Source organism: Canis lupus, chromosome 8 (genome assembly GCF_048164855.1).
Source record: "Canis lupus baileyi chromosome 8, mCanLup2.hap1, whole genome shotgun sequence".
Lineage (NCBI taxonomy): Eukaryota > Metazoa > Chordata > Mammalia > Carnivora > Canidae > Canis > Canis lupus.
Genome location: NC_132845.1, coordinates 52783147 through 52806894, shown reverse-complemented (window position 1 = coordinate 52806894; position 23748 = coordinate 52783147). Strand labels below are relative to the sequence as shown.

At 41.4% G+C, this 23748-nt stretch overlaps 1 long non-coding RNA gene across 3 annotated transcripts; it reads left to right on the top strand.

Moving 5' to 3' along the window:
- The first annotated feature begins 236 nt into the window (after positions 1-236).
- On the top strand, positions 237-22737 carry LOC140638525 (uncharacterized). 3 transcript variants are annotated; one of them, XR_012035549.1, is made up of 3 exons: positions 237-317; positions 16237-16468; positions 22560-22737. It is a non-coding gene; the product is annotated as an uncharacterized lncRNA (long non-coding RNA). The 3 variants fall into 3 exon arrangements; XR_012035548.1 differs by lacking the exon at positions 237-317 and adding an exon at positions 15038-15103; XR_012035547.1 differs by lacking the exon at positions 237-317 and adding an exon at positions 15063-15200.
- The last annotated feature ends 1011 nt before the right edge of the window (positions 22738-23748 follow it).

Below are 23748 nucleotides of genomic sequence, written 5' to 3'. Positions count from 1 at the left end.
ACACTTTACCTCTTTAAATAATGAATGCCTGGCACATAGTAGGTACTCAATAAAATTACCATTATTGTTAGTATTATTATTATTACAACAAAACAAGAGACTAATTCTTGAATATTTGAGGAAATTTATTTTTAAAATTATGGTATATCTAGAGGTGAAATAAGCAAGAAGGCAGACCTGGAAGTTCCAAGGTAACCTTTGTTCCCTCACAGAAATGTAAACAATAGACTAAAATAGCTTTGTAGGAACTTTAGGAGCAGTCAAGGATCTGCAGCAACCAACAAATGTCCAAACATTAAAAATCCATACTCAAAATGGTAAGAAATTTTATGTTGTTTTTGCTTACCCTTGCCCCATCCCCTCTCTGGTGTTGTGTGAAATAGGAGGAAGCCATCCAATTCCTAGCCTCTCCCTTGGGACAGAGGAAAAGACTGGAATTTGTTTCAATATTCTGGCTTATCATGACTGGTTTCTGCTTTATCCAACTTGGAGCTCAGATAAGAATGGTGCCATACAGGATGGCTGGGTGGCTCAGCGGTTGAGCATCTGCCTTTGGCTCAGGACATGATGCCAGAGTTCCGGGATCGAGTCCCACATTGGGATCCCTGTGGGGAACCTGCTTCTCCCTCTGCCTTTGTCTCTGCCTCTCTCTCTCTGTGTGTGTGTCTCTCATGAATAAATAAATAAAATCTTTAAAAAATCATATCTTTATTTTAAAAAAAGATTGGTGCCATGGTTTGAGTATCAGGTTGGAGGTATCTAAAAGCAGTGGCAGATGCCACAGTGAGTGGAAACTGTAGACCGTGGCCACCTTGGGGGAAGACTACAGACAGAAGAAGAACAATAAAACATCTAGAGCCCCAAGACGAGGTAGGTGTGAGACTTTTAAAGAAATTAAAACATGCAAAAGCAGCAACATATTTGGGAAAGTTGAGGAAAAAAGCATGTGCACAGGCCTAGGAAGGACACATGCCCAAGACCTTAAGTTTTCATATTGGTCAGATTACTGAAGGCCTTTCTTTGCAAGGATCCAGCTGCAAAGACAGAGTCTGGCTGCATTTTTTTTCAAATATCCAATATTCAACAACAGATCACAAGGCCATGTTCCCCTTTAGAAGGAACAAAATGAATTTCCAGAAACTGACCCTAAAGAGACACAGGTTTCCATTACTAGACAAAGACTTCATTCTTTTTAAAAGATTTTATTTACTTATTTGACAGAGAGAGAGAGAGAAAGACATAGGCAGAAGGAGAAGCAGGCTCCATGCAGGGAGCCTGAGGTGAGACTCGATCCCAGGTCCCTGGCAGGTGCTAAACCACTGAGCCACCCAGGCTGCCCACCATGGCCTCTAGTCTCCTGGAGTCATTAATAGGGCAAACGTTAGGCTGATCTCAGTAAAGGGTGGGAGTGCACACCCTACGGGGCATCTGGGAGAAGCCGTTCGGTCAGGCAGGCAGCTCTGGTCGGAGGTGTCTGCGCCCTGCTGCCTTCGAGAGGCTCAGCCCCAGGAGCGCGATTCCAGCAGAGTGGACACAACCCAGGATCCTGCACTCCCCCCAGGACAGGCGGAGATGGGGAGGGCACAAGACAGTGAGGACTCTTCTGCCGCTGGGCACCCCCAAGCTGTGCAGATCAGGGCCCCTGCCAACCTGGGAGCATCTAGGCCAGTGCAGACTGTGAGACTGCATTACTTACTGCGGGGAGTTGACTCCAGAGCTGGAGACCTGGCGCCACCAGTGTGGTTGTTCCTCCTTGTGTCACCGTGTGCCTGGGAGAGGCGGGGCCACCAGGGAGCAGGGGCCTCATGGGGTAAACAGCTCCCACTGAGCCCCACACGTGGTGAGGGGGCGCATCACACCAGGTACACACACCTGAGCATCAGCACAGCAGACCCTCCCCCAGAAGAACTGCTGGAAGAACAGGGAAGAGCAAGATCTTGACCAAGCTGCGGGATTTATAGTATACAGAACTAAAGGGTGCTCCTCCTATACTTTTCCTTCCTTTTTCCAGTACAACTCATTTTTATATCAGACTGTAAATTTCCAATATTTTTTTCTCTTTTCCCACCTTAACTACAATATTTTACCACCTCTTCATTTTTAAGTTTCTGTCTTTTTGACTTTCATATTTCTACAATTACAGATCCTAGATATATTTTCCACTTCTAGATTCCCTTCAACATACTCAATTTAATTTTGGGAGATACACAAGATTTGTTTTTTTGGGTTGTTTTGTGTTTTTTTTGTTTTCACTGCCTCATTTTGTTCTACAATTATGGAAGTTAATACCTTCTAAAACATGACCAGAATGCACCCAGAACCAAGTGGTATACAGTGCTGGTTCATTCTGTGAGATTCCCTTTTTTCTAAGATTTTATTTATTTATTCATGAGAGACACAGAGAGAGAAAGAGGCAGAGACACAGGCAGAGGGAGAAGCAGGCTCCAAGCAGGGATCCCAATGTGGGACTCCATCCCAGAATTCCAGGATAACGCCCTGGGCCAAAGGCAGGCACTAAACTACTGAGCCACCCAGGGATCCCCTGTGAGATTCCTCATTCCCATTCTGCCCCCCTCTTTAATCTCATTGATGTTTTGATGTTCAATGGTGGGGGTCCCTACAACTATTCCTGGTTTAAATAAATTTGGGACTGAGAATCTTCTAACATACAAAACTTAATACACTCAGGACCAAGAGGATCATGCTCTAGGACCCCTCAAGTAGACTACATTCTCCCTCCACTACAACTTAATTACCACCACCATTTCCCAGTTACCCACCCTTTTTTTTCCTCCTTTTTTTTCTTTTTTCTTTCTGTTCTCTCTTTTGTTTTTTTCCCTCTTCTTTGTTTTTCCTTTTCTTTTTCTCTTCTTCTTTGGGAGTTTTGGCCTTTTATTTTTTACAACTTTGTTTTAAAATTTGTTTTCCACTCTAGTGATCCTCTTGTTTTATTTCGTCCCAATCATTGTTTTCATTTTTGGGTCTCTGACCATGTCAGAATCATATAGGGTGAAATTTACTTAGGTCATGGTTTATAATTTTGACTCAGCCCACTCATACACCACTCCTTGCTGAGCAAAATGACTAGAAGGAAGAATTCACCACAAAAGAAAGAAGCAGAAACAGTACTACTGTCACAGAATTATAGAATATGGATTACAATTCAATGTCAGAAAGCCAAATCAGAAGCACAATTATAAAGCTACTGGTGGTTCTGGAAAAAAGCATAAAGTATTCTAGAGACTTCATGACTGCATGATTTGGATCTAATCAGGCTGAAATTAAAAATCAATGAAAAGAGATGCAATCCAAACTGGAGGTCCTAACCACAAGGGTTAATGAGGTGGAAGAAAGAGTGAGTGGCATAGAAGACAAGTTGATTGCAAGGAAGGAAGCTGAGGAAAAAAGAGACAAACAATTATAAGACACCATGAGGAATGTTTAAGGGAAATAAATGAAGCCTCAGAAGGAAAAATCTATGTATAATTGGGGTTCCAGAAAACGCAGAGAGGGACAGAGGAACAGAGTATATTTGAACAATCATAGCTGAGAATTTCCTTAATTTGGTGAGGGAAACAGGCATTCAGATTCAGGAATAGAGAGGAATCCCCCCCAGAATCAATAAAAACCATTTAACACCTCGACATTTTATAGTGAAACTTGCAAATTCCAAAGAAAAAGAAAAAATCCTTAAAGCAATAAGAGAAAAGAGATTCCTAACTTATATGGGGAGAAATATTAGATTAACAGCAGACCTCTCCACAGAGACCTGGCAGGCCAGAAAGGGCTGGCAGGATATATTCAGGGTCCTAAATGAGAAGAACATGCAGCCAAGAATACTTTATCCAGCAAGGCTCTCATTCAGAATAGAAGGAGAGATAAAGAGCTTCCAAAATAGGCAGAAACTGAAAGAATATGTGACCACCAAACTGGAGCTCCAAGAAATATTAAGGGGGACTCTGTAAAAGAAAGAGGAAGTCCAAGGAAACAACCCACAAAAACAGGGACTGGATAGGTATCATGATGAGACTCAATTCATATCTTTCAATAGTAACTCTGAATGTGAATGGGCTAAATGATCCCATCAAAAGATGCAGGGATTCAGACTGGATAAAAAAAAAACAAGATCCATCTATTTGCTGTCTACAGGAGACTCATTTTAGATCTAGGGGCATCTCCAGCCTGAAAATGAAAGGTTGGAGAAACATTTACCATTCAAATGGTCCTAAAAAAAAAAAACTGGCATAACAATCCTCGTGTCAGATAAATTAACGTTTATGTCAAAGACTGTGGTAAGACATGAAGAGGGACACTATATCATACTTCAAGGGTCTATCCAACAAGAAGACCTAACAATCATGAATATTTATGTCCCTAATGTGGTGACTGCCAAGTATATCAATCAATTAATAACCAAAATAAAGACATACCTACATAATAATACACTAATAGGAGGAGAGTTCAACATGGCACTTTCAGCAAATGACAGATTTCCTCACCACAACATCACTAAAGAAACCAGAGCCTTAAATGATACACAGGACCAAATGGATTTCATAGATATATACAGAACTTTACATCTGAAAACAGCTGAATACACATTCTTCTCAAGTGCACATGGAACTTTCTTCAGAATAGACCACATACTGGGTCACAAATCAGGTCTCAAGTGATACCAAAAGATTGGGATTATGCCCTGCATATCTTCAGACCACAAAGCTTTGAAACTAGAACTCAATCACAAGAGAAAAATTGGAAGAAACTCAAACACGTGGGGGTAAAAGAGCATCCTGCTAAAAGATGAATGGGTCAACCAGTAAATTAGAGTAGAATTTAAAAGATTCATGGAAATTAATGAAAATGAGGGTACAGCAGTTCAAAATCCTTGGGATACAGCAAAAGCAGTACTGAGAAGGAAACACATCACAATACAATCCTCCCTCAAAAAAATGGAAAAAACTCAAATACACAAGCTAACTCACACCTAAAGAAAATGGAGAAAGAACAGCAAATAAAACCTACACCAGAAGAAAGGAGAGTTAATAAAGATTGGAGCAGAACTCAATGAAATAGAGACCAGAAGAACTGTAGAAAAGAACAACAAAACTAGGAGTTGGTTTTTTGAAAGAAACTTTTGCACAGCAAAAGAAACAGTCAACAAAACTCAAAGACAAACTACAGAATGGGTGAAGATATTTGCAAATGACATATTAGATAAAGGGCTAGTATCCAAGATCTATAAAGAACTTATGAAAATCAACAGCAAAGAAACAAACAATCCAATCATGAAGTGGGCAACAGACCTGACCAGAAATCTCACAGAGGAAGACATAGACATGGCCAACATGCACATGAGAAAATGCTCCGCATCACTTGCCATCAGGGAAATACAAATCAAAACCACAATGAGATACCACCTCACACCAGTGAGAATGGGGAAAGTTAACAAGGCAGGAAACAATAAATGTTGGAAAGGATGTGGAGAAAGAGGAACCCTCTTACACTGTTGGTGGGAGTGTGAACTGGTGCAGCCATTCTGGAAAACTGTGTGGAGGTTCCTCAAAGAGTTAAAAATAGACCTGCCCTACGACCCAGCAATTGCCCTGCTGGGGATTTACCCAAAAGATACAGATGCAGTGAAATGCCAGGACACCTGCTCCCCAATGTTTATAGCAGCGATGTCCAAACTGTGGAAGGAGCCTCGGTGTCCATCGAAAGATGAATGGATAAAGATGATGTGGTCTATGTATACAATGGAATATAACTCAGCCATTAGAAATGACAAATACCCACCATTTGTTTCTATGTGTATGGAACTGGAGATGATAATACCTTATGCTGAGTGAAATAAGTCAATCAGAGAAGGACAAACATTATATGGTCTCATTCATTTGGGGTATATAAAAAATAGTGAAAGGGAATAAACGGGAAAGGAGAAAAAATGAGTGGGAAATAGCAGAAAGGGAGACAGAACATGAAAGACTCCTAACTCTGGGAAACGAACTAGGGGTGGTAGAAAGGGAGGTGGGCGGGGGTGGGGGTGACTGGGTGATGGGCACTGAGAGGGGCACTTGATGTTATGCTATATGTTGGCAAATTGAACCCCAAATTAAAAATATGTAAAAAAAACCATTAGCCAGCCTTATTAAAAAGAAAAGACTCAAATTAATAAAGTCATGAATGAAAGAGGAGACATCACAACCAATACTAAGGAAATACAAAAGATTTTAAAAGCGTATTGTGAGCAGCAGCTCTATGCCAATAAATTAGGCAATCTAGAAGAAATGGACACATTTCTGGAAAATCACAAATTATCAAAACTGAAACAGGAAGAAATAAAAAACCTGAACAGGCCAATAACCAGGGAGGAAATTGAAGCTGTCATCAAAATCCTCCCAAGACACAAAAGTCCAGGGCCAGATGGCTTTCCCGGGGAATTCTATCAGACGTTTAAAGCAGAAACAATGCTTATTCTACTAAAGCTGTTCTGAAAGAAAGGGAAAGAATACTTCCAAACTCATTTTATGAGGCCAGCATCATCTTAATTCCAAAACCAAAGACCCCACCAAAATGGAGAATTATAGACCAATATCCCTGATAAACAGAGATGCAAAAATTCTCAACAAGATACTAGCCAATAGGATCCAACAGTACATAAAGAAGATTATTCACTATGACCAAGTGGGATTTATCCCCGGGATGCAAGGCTGGTTCAACACTTATAAAACAATCAATGTGATAGGTCATATCAACAAGAGAAAAAACAAGAACCATATAATCCTCTCAATAGATGAAGAGGAATCATTTGAAAAATACAGCATCCATTCCTGATCAAAACTCTTCAGAGTGTAGGGATAGAGGGACCATTTCTCAGCATCTTAAAAGCCATCTATGAAAAGCCCACAGCAAATATCATTCTCAATGGGTAAACACTGAGAACCTTTCTCTTAAGATCAGGAACACGATAGGGATGTCCAGTCTCACCACTGCTATTCAACATAGTACTAGAAGTCCTGGCCTCAGCAATCAGGCAACAAAAAGAAAAAGAAATGAAAGGCATTCAAAATGGCAAATAAGTCAAACTCTCCCTCTTCACAGATTATATGATACTGTACATAGAAACCCCAATAGACTCTATCCCTAGATTGTTGGAATTCATACAACAATTGGGAAATGTGGCAGGATACAAAATCAATGCCCAGAAGTCAGTGGCATTTCAATACACTAAGAGTGAAGAAAAAGAAATTAAGGAGTCAATCCCATTTTCGACTGCACCCAAAAGCATAAGATACCTAGGAATAAACCTAACCAAAGAGTTAAATGATCTGTACCCTAAAAACTCTAGAACACCCCTGAAAGAAATTGAAGGAGACACAAAGAGATGGAAAGACATTCCATGCTCATGGATTGGAAGAATTAATATTGTGAAAATGTCTATGCTACCCAGGGCAATTTACACATTCAATGCAATCCCTATCAAAACACCATGGGCCTTCTTCACAGAGTTGGAACAAATCATCTTAAGATTTCTGTGGAATCAGAAAAGACCCCGAATACCCAGAGGAACATTGAAAAAGAAAACCAGAGCCAGGGACATCACAATGACAGATTTCAAGTTGTACTACAAAACTGTGATCATCAAGACAGTGTGATACTGGCACAAAAACAGACACACAGATCAATGGAACAGAATAGAGAACCCAGAAATGAGTCCTCAGCTGTATGGTCAACTAATATTCGACGAAGCGGGAAAGAGTATCCACTGGGAAAAAGACAGTCTCTTCAATAAATGGTGCTGGGAAAATTGGACAGTCACATGCAGAAGAATAAAACTAGGCCATTCTCTTACACCATACACAAAGATAAACTCAAAACAGATGAAAGATCTAAATGTGAGACAAGAATCCATCAAAATCCTAGAGTAGAACATAAGCAACTCCCTTTTTGAACTTGGGCACAGCAACTTCTTGCAAGATACATCTATGAAGGCAAGGGAAACCTAAGCAAAAATGAATTATTGGGACTTAAGATAAAAAGCTTCTGCACAGCAAAGGAAACAGTCAAAAAAACTAAAAGACAGCCTACAGAATGGGAGAAGATATTTGCAAATGACCAATGAAGACATAGACATGGCCAACAAATACATGAGAAAATGCTCTACATCACTTGCCATCAAGGACATAAAAATCAAATCCACAATGAGATACCACGTCAAACCAGTGAGAATGGGCAAAATTAACAAGACAGGCAAAAAATGTTGGAGAGGATGTGGACTGCACTGTTGGTGGGAATGTGAACTGCTATAGGCGCTGTGGAAAACTCTGGAGTTTCCTCAAAATGCTAAAAATAGATCTACCGTATGACCCAGCAATTGCACTACTGGGGATTTACCCCAAAGATCCAGATGCAGTGAAAAACTGAGACACCAGCACCCCGATGTTTATAGCAGCAATGTCCACAATAGTCAAACTGTGGAAGGAGCCTTGGTGTCCATCGAAAGATGAATGGATAAAGAAGATGTGGTCTATGTATACAGTGGAATATTACTCAGCCATTAAAAACAAGGAATACCCACCATTTGCTTCAACGTGGATGGAACTGGAATATATTGTGCTGAGTGAAGTAAGTCAATCGGAGGAGGACAATCATTATATGGTTTCATTTATTTGGGGAACATAAAGGATGGTGTAAGGGATTGGAGGGAAAGGGAGAGAAAATGAGTGGGAAATATCAGAGAGGATAACAGAACATGAGAGACTCCTAACTCTGGGAAACGAACAAGGGGTAGTGGAAGGGGAGGTGGGCAGGGGGATGGGGTGTCTGGGTGTTGGGCACTAAGGGGGGCACTTAATGGGTGATCAATGAGTGTTATACTATATTTTGGCAAATCGAACTCCAATTTAAAAAAATACAAAAAAAAAAAAAAGATTCCTGCAACAGAGCTCTGATTTCATAAGTCTTTGAACTGAAACAGCTATTTATTTTATGAAACAACATATTTAGGGGATATTGGAGTTACACAGTCAAACTTGGTTCCACTGCCTACAGGCTGAGGGATCGTGGCCTCTGTTTATGTCTCTGAACCTGAAAACACACCAGTAATATCTACCACCTAGCTTCCCATGGGATTAGTGAGATAATCTATATAAATTATGTTGCCAGCAGTTGTGTCTAATATACAAAAAGAGCTCAATAAATATTGAAGTGCTCTCGAACTCCCAGCAAATTCTGAAGCCAAACCCCTCCAGTTAGATACCTTTTTTAAAAAGCATTTAAAAAAAAATGAAAGCCATTCACTTTATATAATATGAACCAACTTCTGCATTGCAGAATTTTCTTTCAAGTATTAACTTTCTGGGTCTTTCTTACTCCCCTCTGTAACCTCCTCCACAGCCTACCACATTAAATAGATCGGCTTCTATATGCCTTCTATGTGCTAGCATATCACATATGTATTCTCATTTATTCTTCTCATTCAATATCACCATCCTCATTTTGTATTGTGGAAGAGAAGTGTCGACCAAATTACCTAGATAACTTTCAAATCATCCTGAAAACCTACGAATTTGGCCTGAGATTTGAAGAGAGAACAGCTGGAACGCTACAGTGAGAAGAGTTCGCACTTCTATGAAGGTAGGAAGATGGAAAAAAATAGAAATAAAAAAGCATCCAAAGGGGAGGGGCCCCCACCAGGAGCCTGGCTAAGGCCGCAGGGCGAGTGCCTCCAGGACAGGAAAGCCCAGGCCCGGAGAAGCAGGAGCTTCACCAATCTTCCTGGAGGGAAAGGCGCTCGCAGGAGCACGGGCAGGACCCCAGGATGGGCAGTGATGCCCTCAGGCTCCCAGGGTCACTAACAGAGCACCTGCGCTCCAGGGAGAGCGGCGCCACACCCCGCCATCGAGCTCCCTAAGGGTCTGCAGCGCTGCCCGGCTGGACCCGGGAGCAGCTGGGAGGCAGCTCTGGCGGTGGCCCCGGGAGGAGGGGGCTGCGCAGCCCGGGAGAGTGATTCCAGCAGCGCAGGCCCTGGAGCCAAGGGCACCGCGGAACACAGCCGAGGATCCGGCGCTACCCCCCAGGACAGGCAGAGGCCCGGGGGACACTGGACAGCGAGGACGCTCCTGCCACCGGGCACCCCTGAGCTGTGCAGATCAGCGCCCCCCCGCCCCCGGAGCATCCAGATCCCTGCAGACTGGGAGCTGCAGTAGTGACTGCAGGAGCTGAATCCAGGGCTGGAGTGCTGGCCGCTGCCACTGTTGTTCCTCCTCCTCGTGTCACCTTGTGCCTGGGACTGAGCAGGGCCGCCAGCGAGCAGGGGCCTCACAGGATAAACAGCTCCCACTGAGCCGTGCACCTGGCAGGGGGGTGGGCCAGCTCCCCCAGATGCACTCACCTGAGAGCACAGCAGGCCCCTCCCCCAGAAGGCCAGCTGGAAGGACAGGGGAAGAGCAAATTATTGACCAAGCAGCGCTGGAAAGTGCCAGGGGAAGTCGAGGGATTTACAGTATATAGAATCAGAGGATACTCCCCCTTGTTTTTTGGTTTCTGTTTGTCCCCGCCCCCCCCCCGATTTTTTTCGTTTTTCTCTCTTTTTCTCCTTTTTCCAGTACAACTTGCTGTTGGCCACTCTGCACCGAAGAAAATGACTAGAAGGAAAAACTCACCACAAAAGAATCAGAAACAGTCCTCTCTCCCACAGAGTTACAAAATTTGGATTACAATTCAATGTCAGAAAGCCAGTTCAGAAGCACAATTATAAAGCTACTGGTGGCTCTAGGAAAAAGCATAAAGGATTCAAGAGACTTCATGATTGCAGAATTTAGATCTAATCAGGTTGAAATTAAAAATCAATGAAATGAGATGCAATCCAAACTGGAGGTCCTAACGACGAAGGTTAATGACGTAGAAGAATGAGTGAGGGACAAGAACAACTTGTCATAGAAGACAAGTTGATGGCAAGGAAGGAAGCTGAGGAAAAAAGGACAAACCATTAAAAGATCATGAGGATAGGTTAAAGGAAATAAATGACAGCCTCAGAAGGAAAAATCTACATTTCATTGGGGTTCCAGAGGGCGCCAAAAGGGACAGAGGCCCAGAAAGTGTATTTGAACAAATCATAGCTGAGAACTTCCCTAACTTGGGAAGGGAAACAGGCATCCAGATCCAGGAGATAGAGAAATACCCCCACTAAAATCAATAAAAACCGCTCAACACCTCGACATTTAATAGTGAAACTTGCAAATTCCAAAGATAAAGAGAACATCCTTAAAGCAGCAAGAGACAAGAGATCCCTAACATTTATGGGGAGAAGTATTAGGTTAACAGCAGACCTGTCCACAGAGACCTGGCAGGCCAGAAAGGGCTGGCAGGATATATTTAGGGTCCTAAATGAGAAGAACCTGCAGCAAAGAATACTTTATCCAGCAAGGCTCTCATTCAGAATAGAAGGAGAGATAAAGAGCTTCCAAGATAGGCAGAAGCTGAAAGACTATGTGACCACCAAACCAGCTCTGCAAGAAATATGAAGGGGGACTCTGTAAAAGAAAGAGGAAGCCCAAAGAAATAATACACAAAAACAGAGACTGAAAAGGTATCATGATGACACTCAATTCACATCTTTCAATAGTAACTCTGAACGTGAATGGGCTTAATGACCCCATCAAAGGCGCAGGGTTTCAGAGTGGATAAAAAAGCAAGACCCATCTATTTGCTGTCTACAAGAGACTCATTTTAGATGTAAGTACACCTGCAGCCTGAAAATAAGAGGTTGGAGAACCATTTACCATTCAAATGGTCCTCAAAGGAAAGCAGGGGTAGCCATCCTTATATCAGATAAAATAAAGTTTATCCCAAACACTGTAGTAAGAGATGAAGAGAGACACTATATCATACTTATAGGATCTATCCAACAAGAGGACCTAACAATAATGAATATTTATGCCCCTAATGTGGTGACTGCCAAGTATTTCAATGAATTAATAACCAAAGTTAAGACATACTTAGACAATAATACACTTATTTTTTTAAATTTTTATTTATTTATGATAGTCACAGAGAGAGAAAGAGAGGCAGAGACACAGGCAGAGGGAGAAGCAGGCTCCATGCACCAGGAGCCCGATGTGGGACTCGATCCCGGGTCTCCAGGATCACGCCCTGAGCCAAAGGCAGGTGCCAAACCGCTGCGCCACCCAGGGATCCCCAATAATACACTTATACTTGGAGACTTGAACACAACGCTTTCTACAATCGATAGATATTCTAAGCACAACATCTCCAAAGAAACGAGAGCTTTAAATGATACACTGGACCAGATGGATTTCACAGATATTTACAGAACTTTACATCCAAATGCAACTGAATACACATTCTTCTTAAGTGCACATGGAACTTTCTCCAGAATAGACCACATACTGGGTCACAAATCAGGTCTTAACCGATACCAAAAGATTTGGATCGTACCCTGCATATTTTCAGACCAGAATGCTTTGAAACTAGAACTAAACCATAAGAAGTTTGGAAGGATTTAAAACACATGGAGGTTAAGGACCATCCTGCTAAAAGATGAAAGGGGTCTATCATAAATAAATAAGTAAATAAATAAATAAATATTTAAAAGATGAAAGGGGCAACCAGGAAATTACTGAAGAATTAAAAAGATTCATGGAAACTAATGAGAATGAAGATACAACTGTTCAAAATCTTTGGGATACAGCAAAAGCAGTCCTGAGGGGATACATCACAAAACAAGTATCTATCAAAAAACTGGAAAGAACTCAAATACAAAAGCTAACCTTGCAGGAACTGGAGAAAAAAAAACAAATAGATCCTACACCCAGTAGAAGAAGAGAGTTAATAAAGATTCGAGCAGAACTCAATGAAATAGAGACGAGAATAACTGTGGAACAGATCAACAAAACCAGGAGTTGGTTCTTTGAAAGATTAATAAGTTAGATAAACCATTAGCCAGCCTTAATAAAAAGAAGAGAGAAAAACTCAAATTAATAAAATCATGAATGAGAAAGGAGAGATCACCACCAATACCAAGGAAGTGAAGTGTCAAAAGAAGTTAACAGCCTTGCCCAAAGTCAACCAGTTTTTAAGTGACATTGTCAGAACTTGAAATTGAGCCTTTGGATTTTAAGTTCAGGGCTCTGTAAATATTTCACTGCCCTATGACAGATGGGTGCATTGACACACACACACACTCACACACCTCACCAAGAAGCTGTCATTTACCTCTGTCTTACCTAGTATTGTCTAGGAAACAGCTGGGCTTCATCTTGGAGTGGTATAGAAATGGGGACTTTATATATTCAGTTGTCTCTGATCAGGAAAGTTCCTAGGACTGTGCAAGCAAAAAGAACTGCCCATCTCTATGGAGGAGAACTTGGCACGAATTGGATGATCCTGAAGTGGGAGTAGATGCCCAGATAGAACAACACAGAAAACAATCACACCCCTCTATGGACAGACAGTTGGAAAAATAAACTATATGAAGTCATTCCAGTTCTTGTGGGATGGTATATGATGTGAATGAACAAATAAAGTGAAATGGAGGATTCTCACTAACTCTGGCTAACCTGCTCTCTTTCCCAGCCCCATACTTCCAATGTTCACATTTAAATGACAGCCAGTCAAGTGGCAGAATAGCCTAGTGGTTAAAGCCTGTGTTCTGGAAGCAGAAAGATCTGAGTTTAAGATTACAGTCTGCCACCTACAATCTTGTTGACTTTCACTCACCTCCTTTCTCTACCCTTGCTCCCTTACATGTTAAAATGAGAATGATAATAGTGACACCTGTTTCTTATGATTGTCTTGTTCACTACTGCATTCTTAGGATTAGATGGAATAATTCATGATGATCACATAACACAGTGCTTGGCCTGCATAATCAATATTGGCTGTTTTTATAAATTTGGGATTTGGGGAAGTCTGGGTGGCTCAGTAGGTTAAGCATCTGCCTTTGGCTCAGGGTGCTGGAATCAAGCTCCCTGCTTCTCCCTCTCTCCTGCTTGTGCTTATGTGTGCTCTCTCTCTCTCAAATAAAATAAAACCTTAAAAAATTGGGACTTTGAGAAACAATTTGGTGTACTAACAAAATTCAGGGTTTTTTGAATCCCCAGGTCTTGGGCTTAAATCCAGGCTCACCAACTTACAAAATGGCTTACAAACTATTTGCCTCTTCTAACAAAAAAAAAAAGATTGTTAATAAGATTTGTTCCTTGAGACCTTTGAAAGAGTTGCACCAGATAAAGTCTGTACAGCACTTGGCTCATGCATGTAAGTGTTGAGTTGATATTGATGTTGCCGTGAGTAAGTCTGGATTGCTGCATGAAGTGGCTTGTATTGTTAGTTTTCTACTAGAGGCATTTGGGGGTGTTTTTGGGGTATGGGGATATTTAGGACTCTGGCCCAACTTTCCCAGCACCTTTACACTCCCACCTCCCAATGAACCAGGGACAAAAGTACCTCTACTTGAAGTCACCACAAAGATTGCTGGAAACATCTAGAACATTCCCACTGGGGCTGAGGGGGAAGCCTCACTTCTGAGAGATAGATTGTCCTCCTCCCGGACAATTCATTCATGATCTGTTTTCAGCTCAAGACAGGCTTTTTGTGGAGAGGAGCGAGTGAGAAGGCAATGGTAGTTGACCAGCCATAGTAAGTAAAGATTAAACAGCCAAAGTGTCAAAGTATAAAAGACCCTGCTACTCAAGCAGAAGAGGCAGTCACTTTGGGGAGGGAAATGGGGATAGGTGGAAAAGTCTACAAGACACACTGTGGATCTCAGTGGATCTCCTGTATGGTACTGTAACACTGGTGCTGTGGGCAAAGAAGACCAACTCTGGGGAAGGCAGTCTGGATTCAGTCTAGCTTTCACCAGTTACCAGCTCTGTAACATTGAACAGGTTTCTTATCTCCTTGTGCCTTAGTTTGGTCATCTGTAACAACTGGTCTATGGTAAAGATGGTGGAATTCTCTGAAGATTCCATTCTCTTTTCATTTTCATGACTCTCTTTAGTTAGAATGAGGTCACTGAATTCCAGGTCTGGACAGTGAACACTAGGCAAACAAGTCATATCTGGTCTAAGGCATTTAAGATCAGGTGTGAGTCCTCGATCTCTCTTCCCCTGACTCAGTAGTCCTGGAAACTGTGTGGAGATAGTAACATCAAAATATGTCAGAGACCTGCATGTATGCAGGTGGGCTAAAGAAAATTATTTGTGAGACTAGTGCTATATAAGTGACCTTGGAACATGGTTAGTTGACATTAGCTGGCCTCACAGATCAGAATTGGCCCTTCTGGTGTGAAATGCAAAGAGCTATAAATTTTTCCTTGCATGTCTTCTGGCTCCAGGCTAGCCTTCCCCCACTCCCTGCCCACGAGAATGGAATCTGGAGGGGAGGGGAGGGGAGGCAAGTACACCTAGCCCAGTCTCCTTGAATATGTAAAGACATGATGATATAGAAATTCAGATTACTCCAAAGTGCCCATAGGCAAACAAATATTAAACTTCAGCCCCCATCATTTACCCTATAAATATGGCCATTATGGAGATGGTCTCTCAGAAGTCTCACCTGAAGGGAGAATGCTCTGCCCTGGCCTCTCAATCCAGATTCCACCCTGGATCTCTCCATGGGGCTTTCCAACCTAATGAGGTTGGATGTTTTAAGTACCTGATTTGATTTAACTTTGATATAACTTTGTCTTATTCTTTTTTTAAAAAAAGATTTAATTTGAGAGGAGAGAGAGAGAAAGAGAGAGAGAAAGAGAGAAAGGGAGGATCTGAAGCAGACTCTGCACTGAGCAGGGCCTGACACAGGGCAGGATCCCATAGCCCTGAGATCATGATCTGAGCTAAAAACAAGAGTTGGATACTCAGCCTACTGAGCCTCCTAGTTGCCTTGCGTTCATCTTATTCTCCTTTACTGCTTACTATTGCCTTCATCTATGCATAGATTTTCCCTTCTCTTTTTTTCTATTTCCATTCGATTTTTATTATATCAATAAAGCATTTTCCCCCTTTGAAACAGAGTAGGGCTGCTGTGAATCTTTCGTTTAGAACATCTGTAAGGCCCATTCTGCATTATAGCTGTCAGATACCATATTGTCTCATATCTCTGCACGGTTTGCTTGGATATCTGGATCTCCCAAACTAATTGTGGGATAGGCTCCTTATCCAGATCACAGCCTCAGGGGTGTCTGTTTCTATTAATCAAGGATCCTTTTCTTTTCAGAGTACCTAGACCATAGAGGGACATAGGAGATGGAATGACACCCATGAGCAGATAGAAAAGAATGGCCAGACAAACAACAACAACAACCATGACTGCATCCACAAGCTGGATCTTAGTTTCTGCAAATACTCCTGCTCTTCTGAGCCAATGCCCCCTTCCTGCTCACTCTTCCCCTCTATCCCTCCTTCTGTAGCGGACTGGATCTCTTGGAAGACTAAATGTTTAGTGAAAGGTAAATAACATTAAGAGGTTACTTCTTTCTTTTTTCCCAAAATTTGGCTGAGCTTTACATTTCTTTTTTTTATTCTATTTATTTTTTTATTGGAGTTCAATTTGCCAATATATAGCATAACACTCAGTGCTCATCCCATCAAGTGCTCCCCCTCAGTGCCCGTCACCCAGTCACCCCTACCCCCCGCCCACCTCCCCTTCCACCACCCCTAGTTCGTTTCCCAGAGTTAGGAGTCTCTCATGTTCTGTCTCCCTCTCTGATATTTCCCACTCATTTTTTCTCCTTTCCCCTTTATTCCCTTTCACTATTTTTTATATTCCCCAAATGAATGAGACCATATAATGTTTGTCCTTCTCTGTTGACTTATTTCACTCAGCATGATACCCTCCAGTTCCATCCACGTTGAAGCAAATGGTGGGTATTTGTCATTTCTAATAGCTGAGTAATATTCCATTGTATACATAGACCACATCTTCTTTATCCATTCATCTTTCGATGGACACCGAGGCTCGTTCCACAGTTTGGCTATTGTGGACATTGCTGCTAGAAACATCAGGGTGCAGGTGTCCCGACATTTCACTGCATCTGTATCTTTGGGGTAAATCCCCAGCAGTGCAATTGCTGGGTCATAGGGCAGGTCTATTTTTAACTCTTTGAGGGCCCTCCACACAGTTTTCCAGAGTGGCTGCACCAGTTTACATTCCCACTAATAGTGCAAGAGGGTTCCCCTTTCTCCACATCCTCTCCAACATTTGTTGTTTCCTGCTTTGTTAATTTTCCCCTTTCTCACTGGTGTGAGGTGGTATCTCATTGTGGTTTTGATTTGTATTTCCCTGATGGCAAGTGATGCGGAGCATTTTCTCATGTGCTTGCTGGCCATGTCTATGTCTTCCTCTATGAGATTTCTGGTCATGTCTTTTGCCCATTTCATGATTGGAATGTTTGTTTTTTTGCTGTTGAGTTTCATAAGTTCTTTATATATCTTGGGTACTAGCCCTTTATCTGATAGGTAATTTGCAAATATCTTCTCCCATTCTGTAGGTTGTATTTGAGTTTTGTTGACTGTTTCTTTTGCTGTGCAAAAGCTTCTTATCTTGATGAAGTCTCAATAGTTCATTTTTGCTTTTGTTTTTCTTGCCTTCATGGATGTATCTTGCAAGAAGTTACTGTGGCCAAGTTCAAAAAGGGTGTTGCCTGTGTTCTCCTCTAGGATTTTGATGGAATCTTGTCTCACATTAAGAACATTCATCCATTTGGAATTTATCTTTGTGTATGGTGTAAGAGAATGGTCTAGTTTCATTCTTCTGCATGTGGCTGTCCAATTTTCCCATCACCATTTATTGAAGAGATTGTCCTTTTCCAGTGGATAGTCTCACCTGCTTTGTCGAATATTAGTTGACCATAAAGTTGAGGATCCATTTCGGGACTCTGGATTCTGTTCCATTGATCTATGTGTCTGTTTTTGTGCCAGCACCACACTGTCTTGATGACCACACTTTGTCATACAACCTGAAATCTGGCATTGTGATGCCCCCAGCTATGGTTTTCTTTTTTAATATTCCCCTGACTAGCCCATAGGATCCAACAATACGTTAAGAAGATTATTCACCACGACCAAGTGGGATTTATCCCCGGGATGCAAGGCTGGTTCAACACTCATAAAGCAATCATTGTGATTGATCATATCAGCAAGAGAAAAAAACAAGAACCATATGATCCTCTCAATAGATGCAGAGAAAGCATTTGACAAAATACAGCACCCATTCCTGATCAAAACTCTTCAGAGTGTAGGGATAGAGGGAACATTCCTCATCATCTTAAAAGCCATCTACAAAAATCCCACAGCAAATATCTTTCTCAATGAGGAAACACTGGAATCGTTTCCCCTAAGATCAGGAACAAGACAGGGATGTCCACTCTCACCACTGCTTTCAGCATATTACTAGAAGTCCTAGCCTCAACAATCAGACAACAAAAGGAAATAAAAGGCATTCATATTGGCAAAGAAGAATTCAAACTCTCCCTCTTTGCAGATGACATGATACTGTACATAGAAAACCCAAAAACTCCACCCCAAGATTGCTAGAACTCATACAGCAATTGGGCAGTGTGGCAGGATACAAAATCAATGCCCAGAAGTCAGTGGCATTTCTATACACTAACAATGAGACTGAAGAAAGAGAAATTAAGGAGTCAATCCCATTTACAATTGCACCCAAAAGTAGAAGATACCTAGAAATAACCTAACCAAAGTAGCAAAGGATCTATAACCTAAAAACTACAGAACACTTCTGGAAGAAATTGAGGAAAACACAAAGAGATGGAAAAATATTCCATGCTCATGGATTGGCAGAATTAATATTGTGAAAATGTCCATGTTACCCAGGGCAATTTACACATTTAATGCAATCCCTATCAAAATACCAAGGACTTTCTTCAGAGAGTTGGAACAAATTATCTTAAGATTTGTGTGAAATCAGTATATTCTTTAAGTAGGAAAAAAAAAATTTGGCTCCTTTCACCATGGATCCTCTTAGATACTTTCTTTTGGGTTATGATGACACTACTTGCCTTTTCTTTTAGGTTTCCAATCTGGTTCCATCTGGAATTTTGTCCTCTTCTTACTGTTTCTCAAACTTAGCCATACCTCACCTTCTTTTCTTTTCCCTTCTTTCATTCTTTCTTGCTTTGTTTCTTTCCTTCTTTTCCGCCCTCCCTTCCTTCTCTCCTTTCTTTTTTGTTATAACCATGCATGATTACCTCTATTGTTATTTATTCAATATTCTCTTTTACATGAATTTCCTTTAAATATTAAATAAACAGGAAAACCCCCCATAGCAATCCAAATGAAACTCTGTACCACTACTATAATTAAGTAATTATTTTACTTACTACAGGGAAGAAACTAAAAATGAATACAGTGAAAGTGAACAAAAAATTGTTTCTGTTATTAAACCCTGTTTCCAGTAGAGTACCCTGCCAAATATGTGAGACCAGCCTTGTTATCTTTTTGTTAAAAAAGGAAATTAAGGTTCCTCAGTTATTTATTGCTATGATAATATTGCATAACAAACAGTGTGCACATTTATTTAACACACAATTCCTTCTCACAAATCTCAGACTAGTGGCTCTTTCCACAGTAGACATAAAATCAAGACAAACACCATAAAGACATTTAAAACTTCTATTTGCATCATGTCTATTAACATTCTATTGGCCAAAGCAAGCCACAGACCAAGTGCAACTCAACAAACAGAGAACCATATTCCTCCCTGCATCAGATGTGTAAGGGGGAAGGGGTGAGTAGAGGATGAGTATTTGCTGGAAAACAAATCTATCATACCACAAAGGAGCAGAAGACATAGAAGTCACAAACTGAGACTTTCTAATTGACTTAATGGAAGAGAAATGGAAAGGGTGAGCTCACTCTGGTTTTGGACAAAATCAGGGTTCTTTTAGCAGAACCTGGTAAAAAAGCTGGTATAGAGGTGATTGTGGGGAAGGTCATTGAATGGGTGTATTAGTCTGCTAGGGCTGTGCAACAAAACTGTACACACTGGGTGTTTTAAACAACAGACATTTATTTTCTTATAGTTCTGGAGGCTGGAAGTCCAAGATTATGGTGCTGGCAGGGTTGGTATCCTCTTCGCTTGCAGATAACCATTCTCTTGCTGCCTCTTCACTTGGTCATCTGTCTCTGCATGCACCCCTGGTATTTTTCTGTGTGTCCTAATCTGTTCTCGTTTTAATGATGCCAGTCAGATTGGATGAGGATGCCACTCTAATAACCTCATTTTAACTTAATTTCCTCTTTAAACACCTTATCTCCAAATACAGTCACATTCTGAGGTACTGGAGGTTAGGGTGTCAACATATGAAATTTGGGGGACACAATTCAGGCCATAACAACAGGAGAAAAGCAATATTCACCACACTGGCTCAAGTCCTTCCTTCCTTGAAAGTTGCTTCTTTGATTATGTATCTTTTCTTTTGTTTCTTCCCCTTCCAATTAATGTTTATTGGACAGAGTAGACTGCGTTAGCTGTTATCATCTTTTTTATTTGTCATAATCCACAGCTAATTTTTCTTCCCTTATTTACTCATTGAAACTGTTGTTTCTTTGTTTCTGGAAACAAGTTCTCTAATGTTCTTGCTGTCAGATAAATGGATCCTTTTCAGTTCTCACTCTTGGTCATTCTGGGCAATGTCAATGAACTCTTTAATTGCTCTCTTCTTTCTGTTATCACATCCTGCCTTTTCTGAGTCTTCTCTCTCAATATTGTCCATGAGATCCTCTTTCTTCTCTTTAGATAGCCTTGTTCTCCAAGGACCTATCTTCAGTGAATAGTTCCTCTTGTTCTCTAGGAACTTTCTATTTCATTCTTTCTCTTTCTCTGGATAATTTCCTAAACTACATTTAAAATCATGACCTCTCCCTTGAGTTCAAAATTAAATATCCAACTGATTACTAAATACATACCAGCCCTGTATTAACATGACCATGACAGAATTCAATGTTCCCACCTCAAACCTGTTTCTCTCAGAAAGTATTATAATCACCTACTAATTGTAACTAATCAAAAACCTAGACATAATACTTAAGTGCCTCTTTTACCTTAACCCCACTTGCCTTATTTAGTCACTAAGTCACCAAGTTCCAAGAAGAAATTCTTCTAAGAATTTCTCAAATTTGGGGCACTTGGCTGGCTTCATCACAAGAGCATATGACTCTCGATCTTGGGGGAATGAGTTTGATCCCCATGTTAGGTATAAAGATTATGTAAATAAATAAATATTAAAGGGAAAAACAATTTCTCAAATTTACCTCTAATGTATTCACTTTTCAGCTACCAAGATAATAATTTAGAAATGCATTGTTGACTGAGCTCATTACCATCCAGATGAAGTCCAAACCATTTATGCATGTATTATAATGATCTTCCTTTTATCATTCAGAACTTGAACTTGATGTTGAAATACTGAGTGTACTTTCCCTAAGCTAAGTTCCTCCTTATATCTACAAATAATGGCAATAAGCCTAGGACACCTTATGCCATCAACACACACACACACACACACACACACACAAACAAACACACAGATTGGTTAGTCTGGGATCCCCCTAGAGCTAATAATTGCCCAGGGAAGTTATATACATCTCATATCGGACCGCTGGGACTTGGAAACCCTTACCTCTTTGTTCTTAGAGTTACTGGGATATCTTACAGGCTTTTATTAAATAAGAATAGGAAGGATGAGGTGGTCTATCTTTATCTCATCCTGAAAAAGACTATATTCAGTGATTTCATTATAGTCACAGGAAGCCAATCTTTGTGAAAAGGACTGGAGAAATATTATGATTACTTTATACAAGCTGTATAACCTTCCCATCATCAATCATTTATGAACCTAGAGAAGATAAGGAGACTGTGAGTGTGTGGTCAGTGGGAGACATGATTAAAAATGATAAATAGTACTGAAAATGTCAAAATGAGCAATTTGTTAGATTTTAAATTTTTGGAAGCTGTCAATTAAATGATGCTCCTCTAAATGTAGATAAATTCAGACAGAGAAAGACATAGTTTTGCTATTTGGTTAGCAGACTGTGTTTCTCTGCTAGGATGAACATAAAACTCTGGTGTCATCCAGAGCCCCATATACTACCCAGGAGAAGTATATCACAGGATGTACACATTCTAGTGGGCATTTTAAGATGGCTTCAAGAGAAGTGCTTTGTCAGGGGCTGGAAGAGAAGGCAAGCAAGAGGAAAGGATACATAGGTGTTGTAGGCAAATGGGTCTAGATTTTGAACCTGTAAATGTCATTTACCAGCTACATGGCTTTGGGTAGTATCACTTAATGTCTCCAAGTCTTTGCGTTCTCTTCTGGAAAATGGAAAAAAATAATACTACCAGAATCAAGGGGTGACTATGAACATTAACCACCATATGTATTTGTTTGGCATAGTGCCTGACACTTGGTAAGGACTTGATAAGTGATTGATATTCTTAATACTGTTGTTGCTATTATTACAAAGTATTCTGACAGAGAAGAGCCTAGACCCTCAGAGATCCTTTGCTTTCTTCTCCAGCTCACTTGTACCTGCTAGGAAGGTTCATCCTCCATCCCTTCATTGGAAATGAAGCCCAAAGCCCTCAGGAACGGATTCTGTGATTCATCATTCAATGCCACTCCCCACTTCTTTACTTTCTCCAAACACAATCCCCATGCTCTTGACTTAAAAATGATTTTATTACTGTCAGGTTTAATCCGATTGGTAGTGAAATGAAATAGGCCAAGCAAACGTTGGTTGAGGCAAGCTATTAATGGGACGCGCTCTTGGGGGAGGTTCTGTGGCCCACAGGGGAGGGAGAGAGCGGGGAGTCGTGGGCCAGGGAATTCATACCCAAAGGGAGTACATGTGAGCTTTTAAGGGGGAGGGGTAAGGGGTTGTGTCTGTATGGGGTGATAACTGCTTATGCCCTTATATGGGGTTTGGGTAAGGTGTGGTTCAGGTTTCTTGCATAGGTCCTGTCTCCACCTGATGATGTGTCCTTGGGCGGTCTGCTGGTGGTGGGAAAGTTCTGAGGGGAGGGTAACAAGATGGAGGGTCTGCCGCCATTTTGTTGGTGCCTTCTGATCTCCCTTGATCCCACCGGTCCAACATTCCAATCCTTTTGTGGTTATAGGGCATTGGTTCAGATCTGGCTACTTCCTGCTGAGTAGGGGGCATCCTGGGGTCCCTCAGAAGTGGGCAAGTGGGAGTACGGGTGTAGGAGGAGTTGATTGACAGATACTCGAGACATTTCTCAAACTCGTTCCTGGATAAATCGGAGAACACAAGGGGCCACTGTTAATAATATGCTGATGATTAGGAATGGGCTTAGGAGGGGGAGGAGCCATGCAGTTAGTGGGGTCTGCCACCATTGGGGTGTAGTTGGACCGCCCCGGTGGTACCGGGTTTGAGAGACTCACGAACTTTGGCAAGGGTGTGGAGATTGGCCTCAATTACACCTGTTTCACTGATGTAGTAACAGCATTCTTCGTTGAGAAACATGCAGGTTCCGCCCTTGTCTGTGGTGAGGAGGTCCAAGGCTGTCAGTTTTGGAGCTCAACTTGAGCCACTGATGTTACCTGGTGTTGTAGGGAAGCCGGAGACTCTGCCGAGGCCTCGATGGCCATTTGAAGCCTTTCAGATAGGTCCCTGGTGGAATATACAGAGTGGAGTAAGGCCCTCGTCCCCAGTCCGTGGCCACCAGGGTTTAGGCCAGGGAGACCCC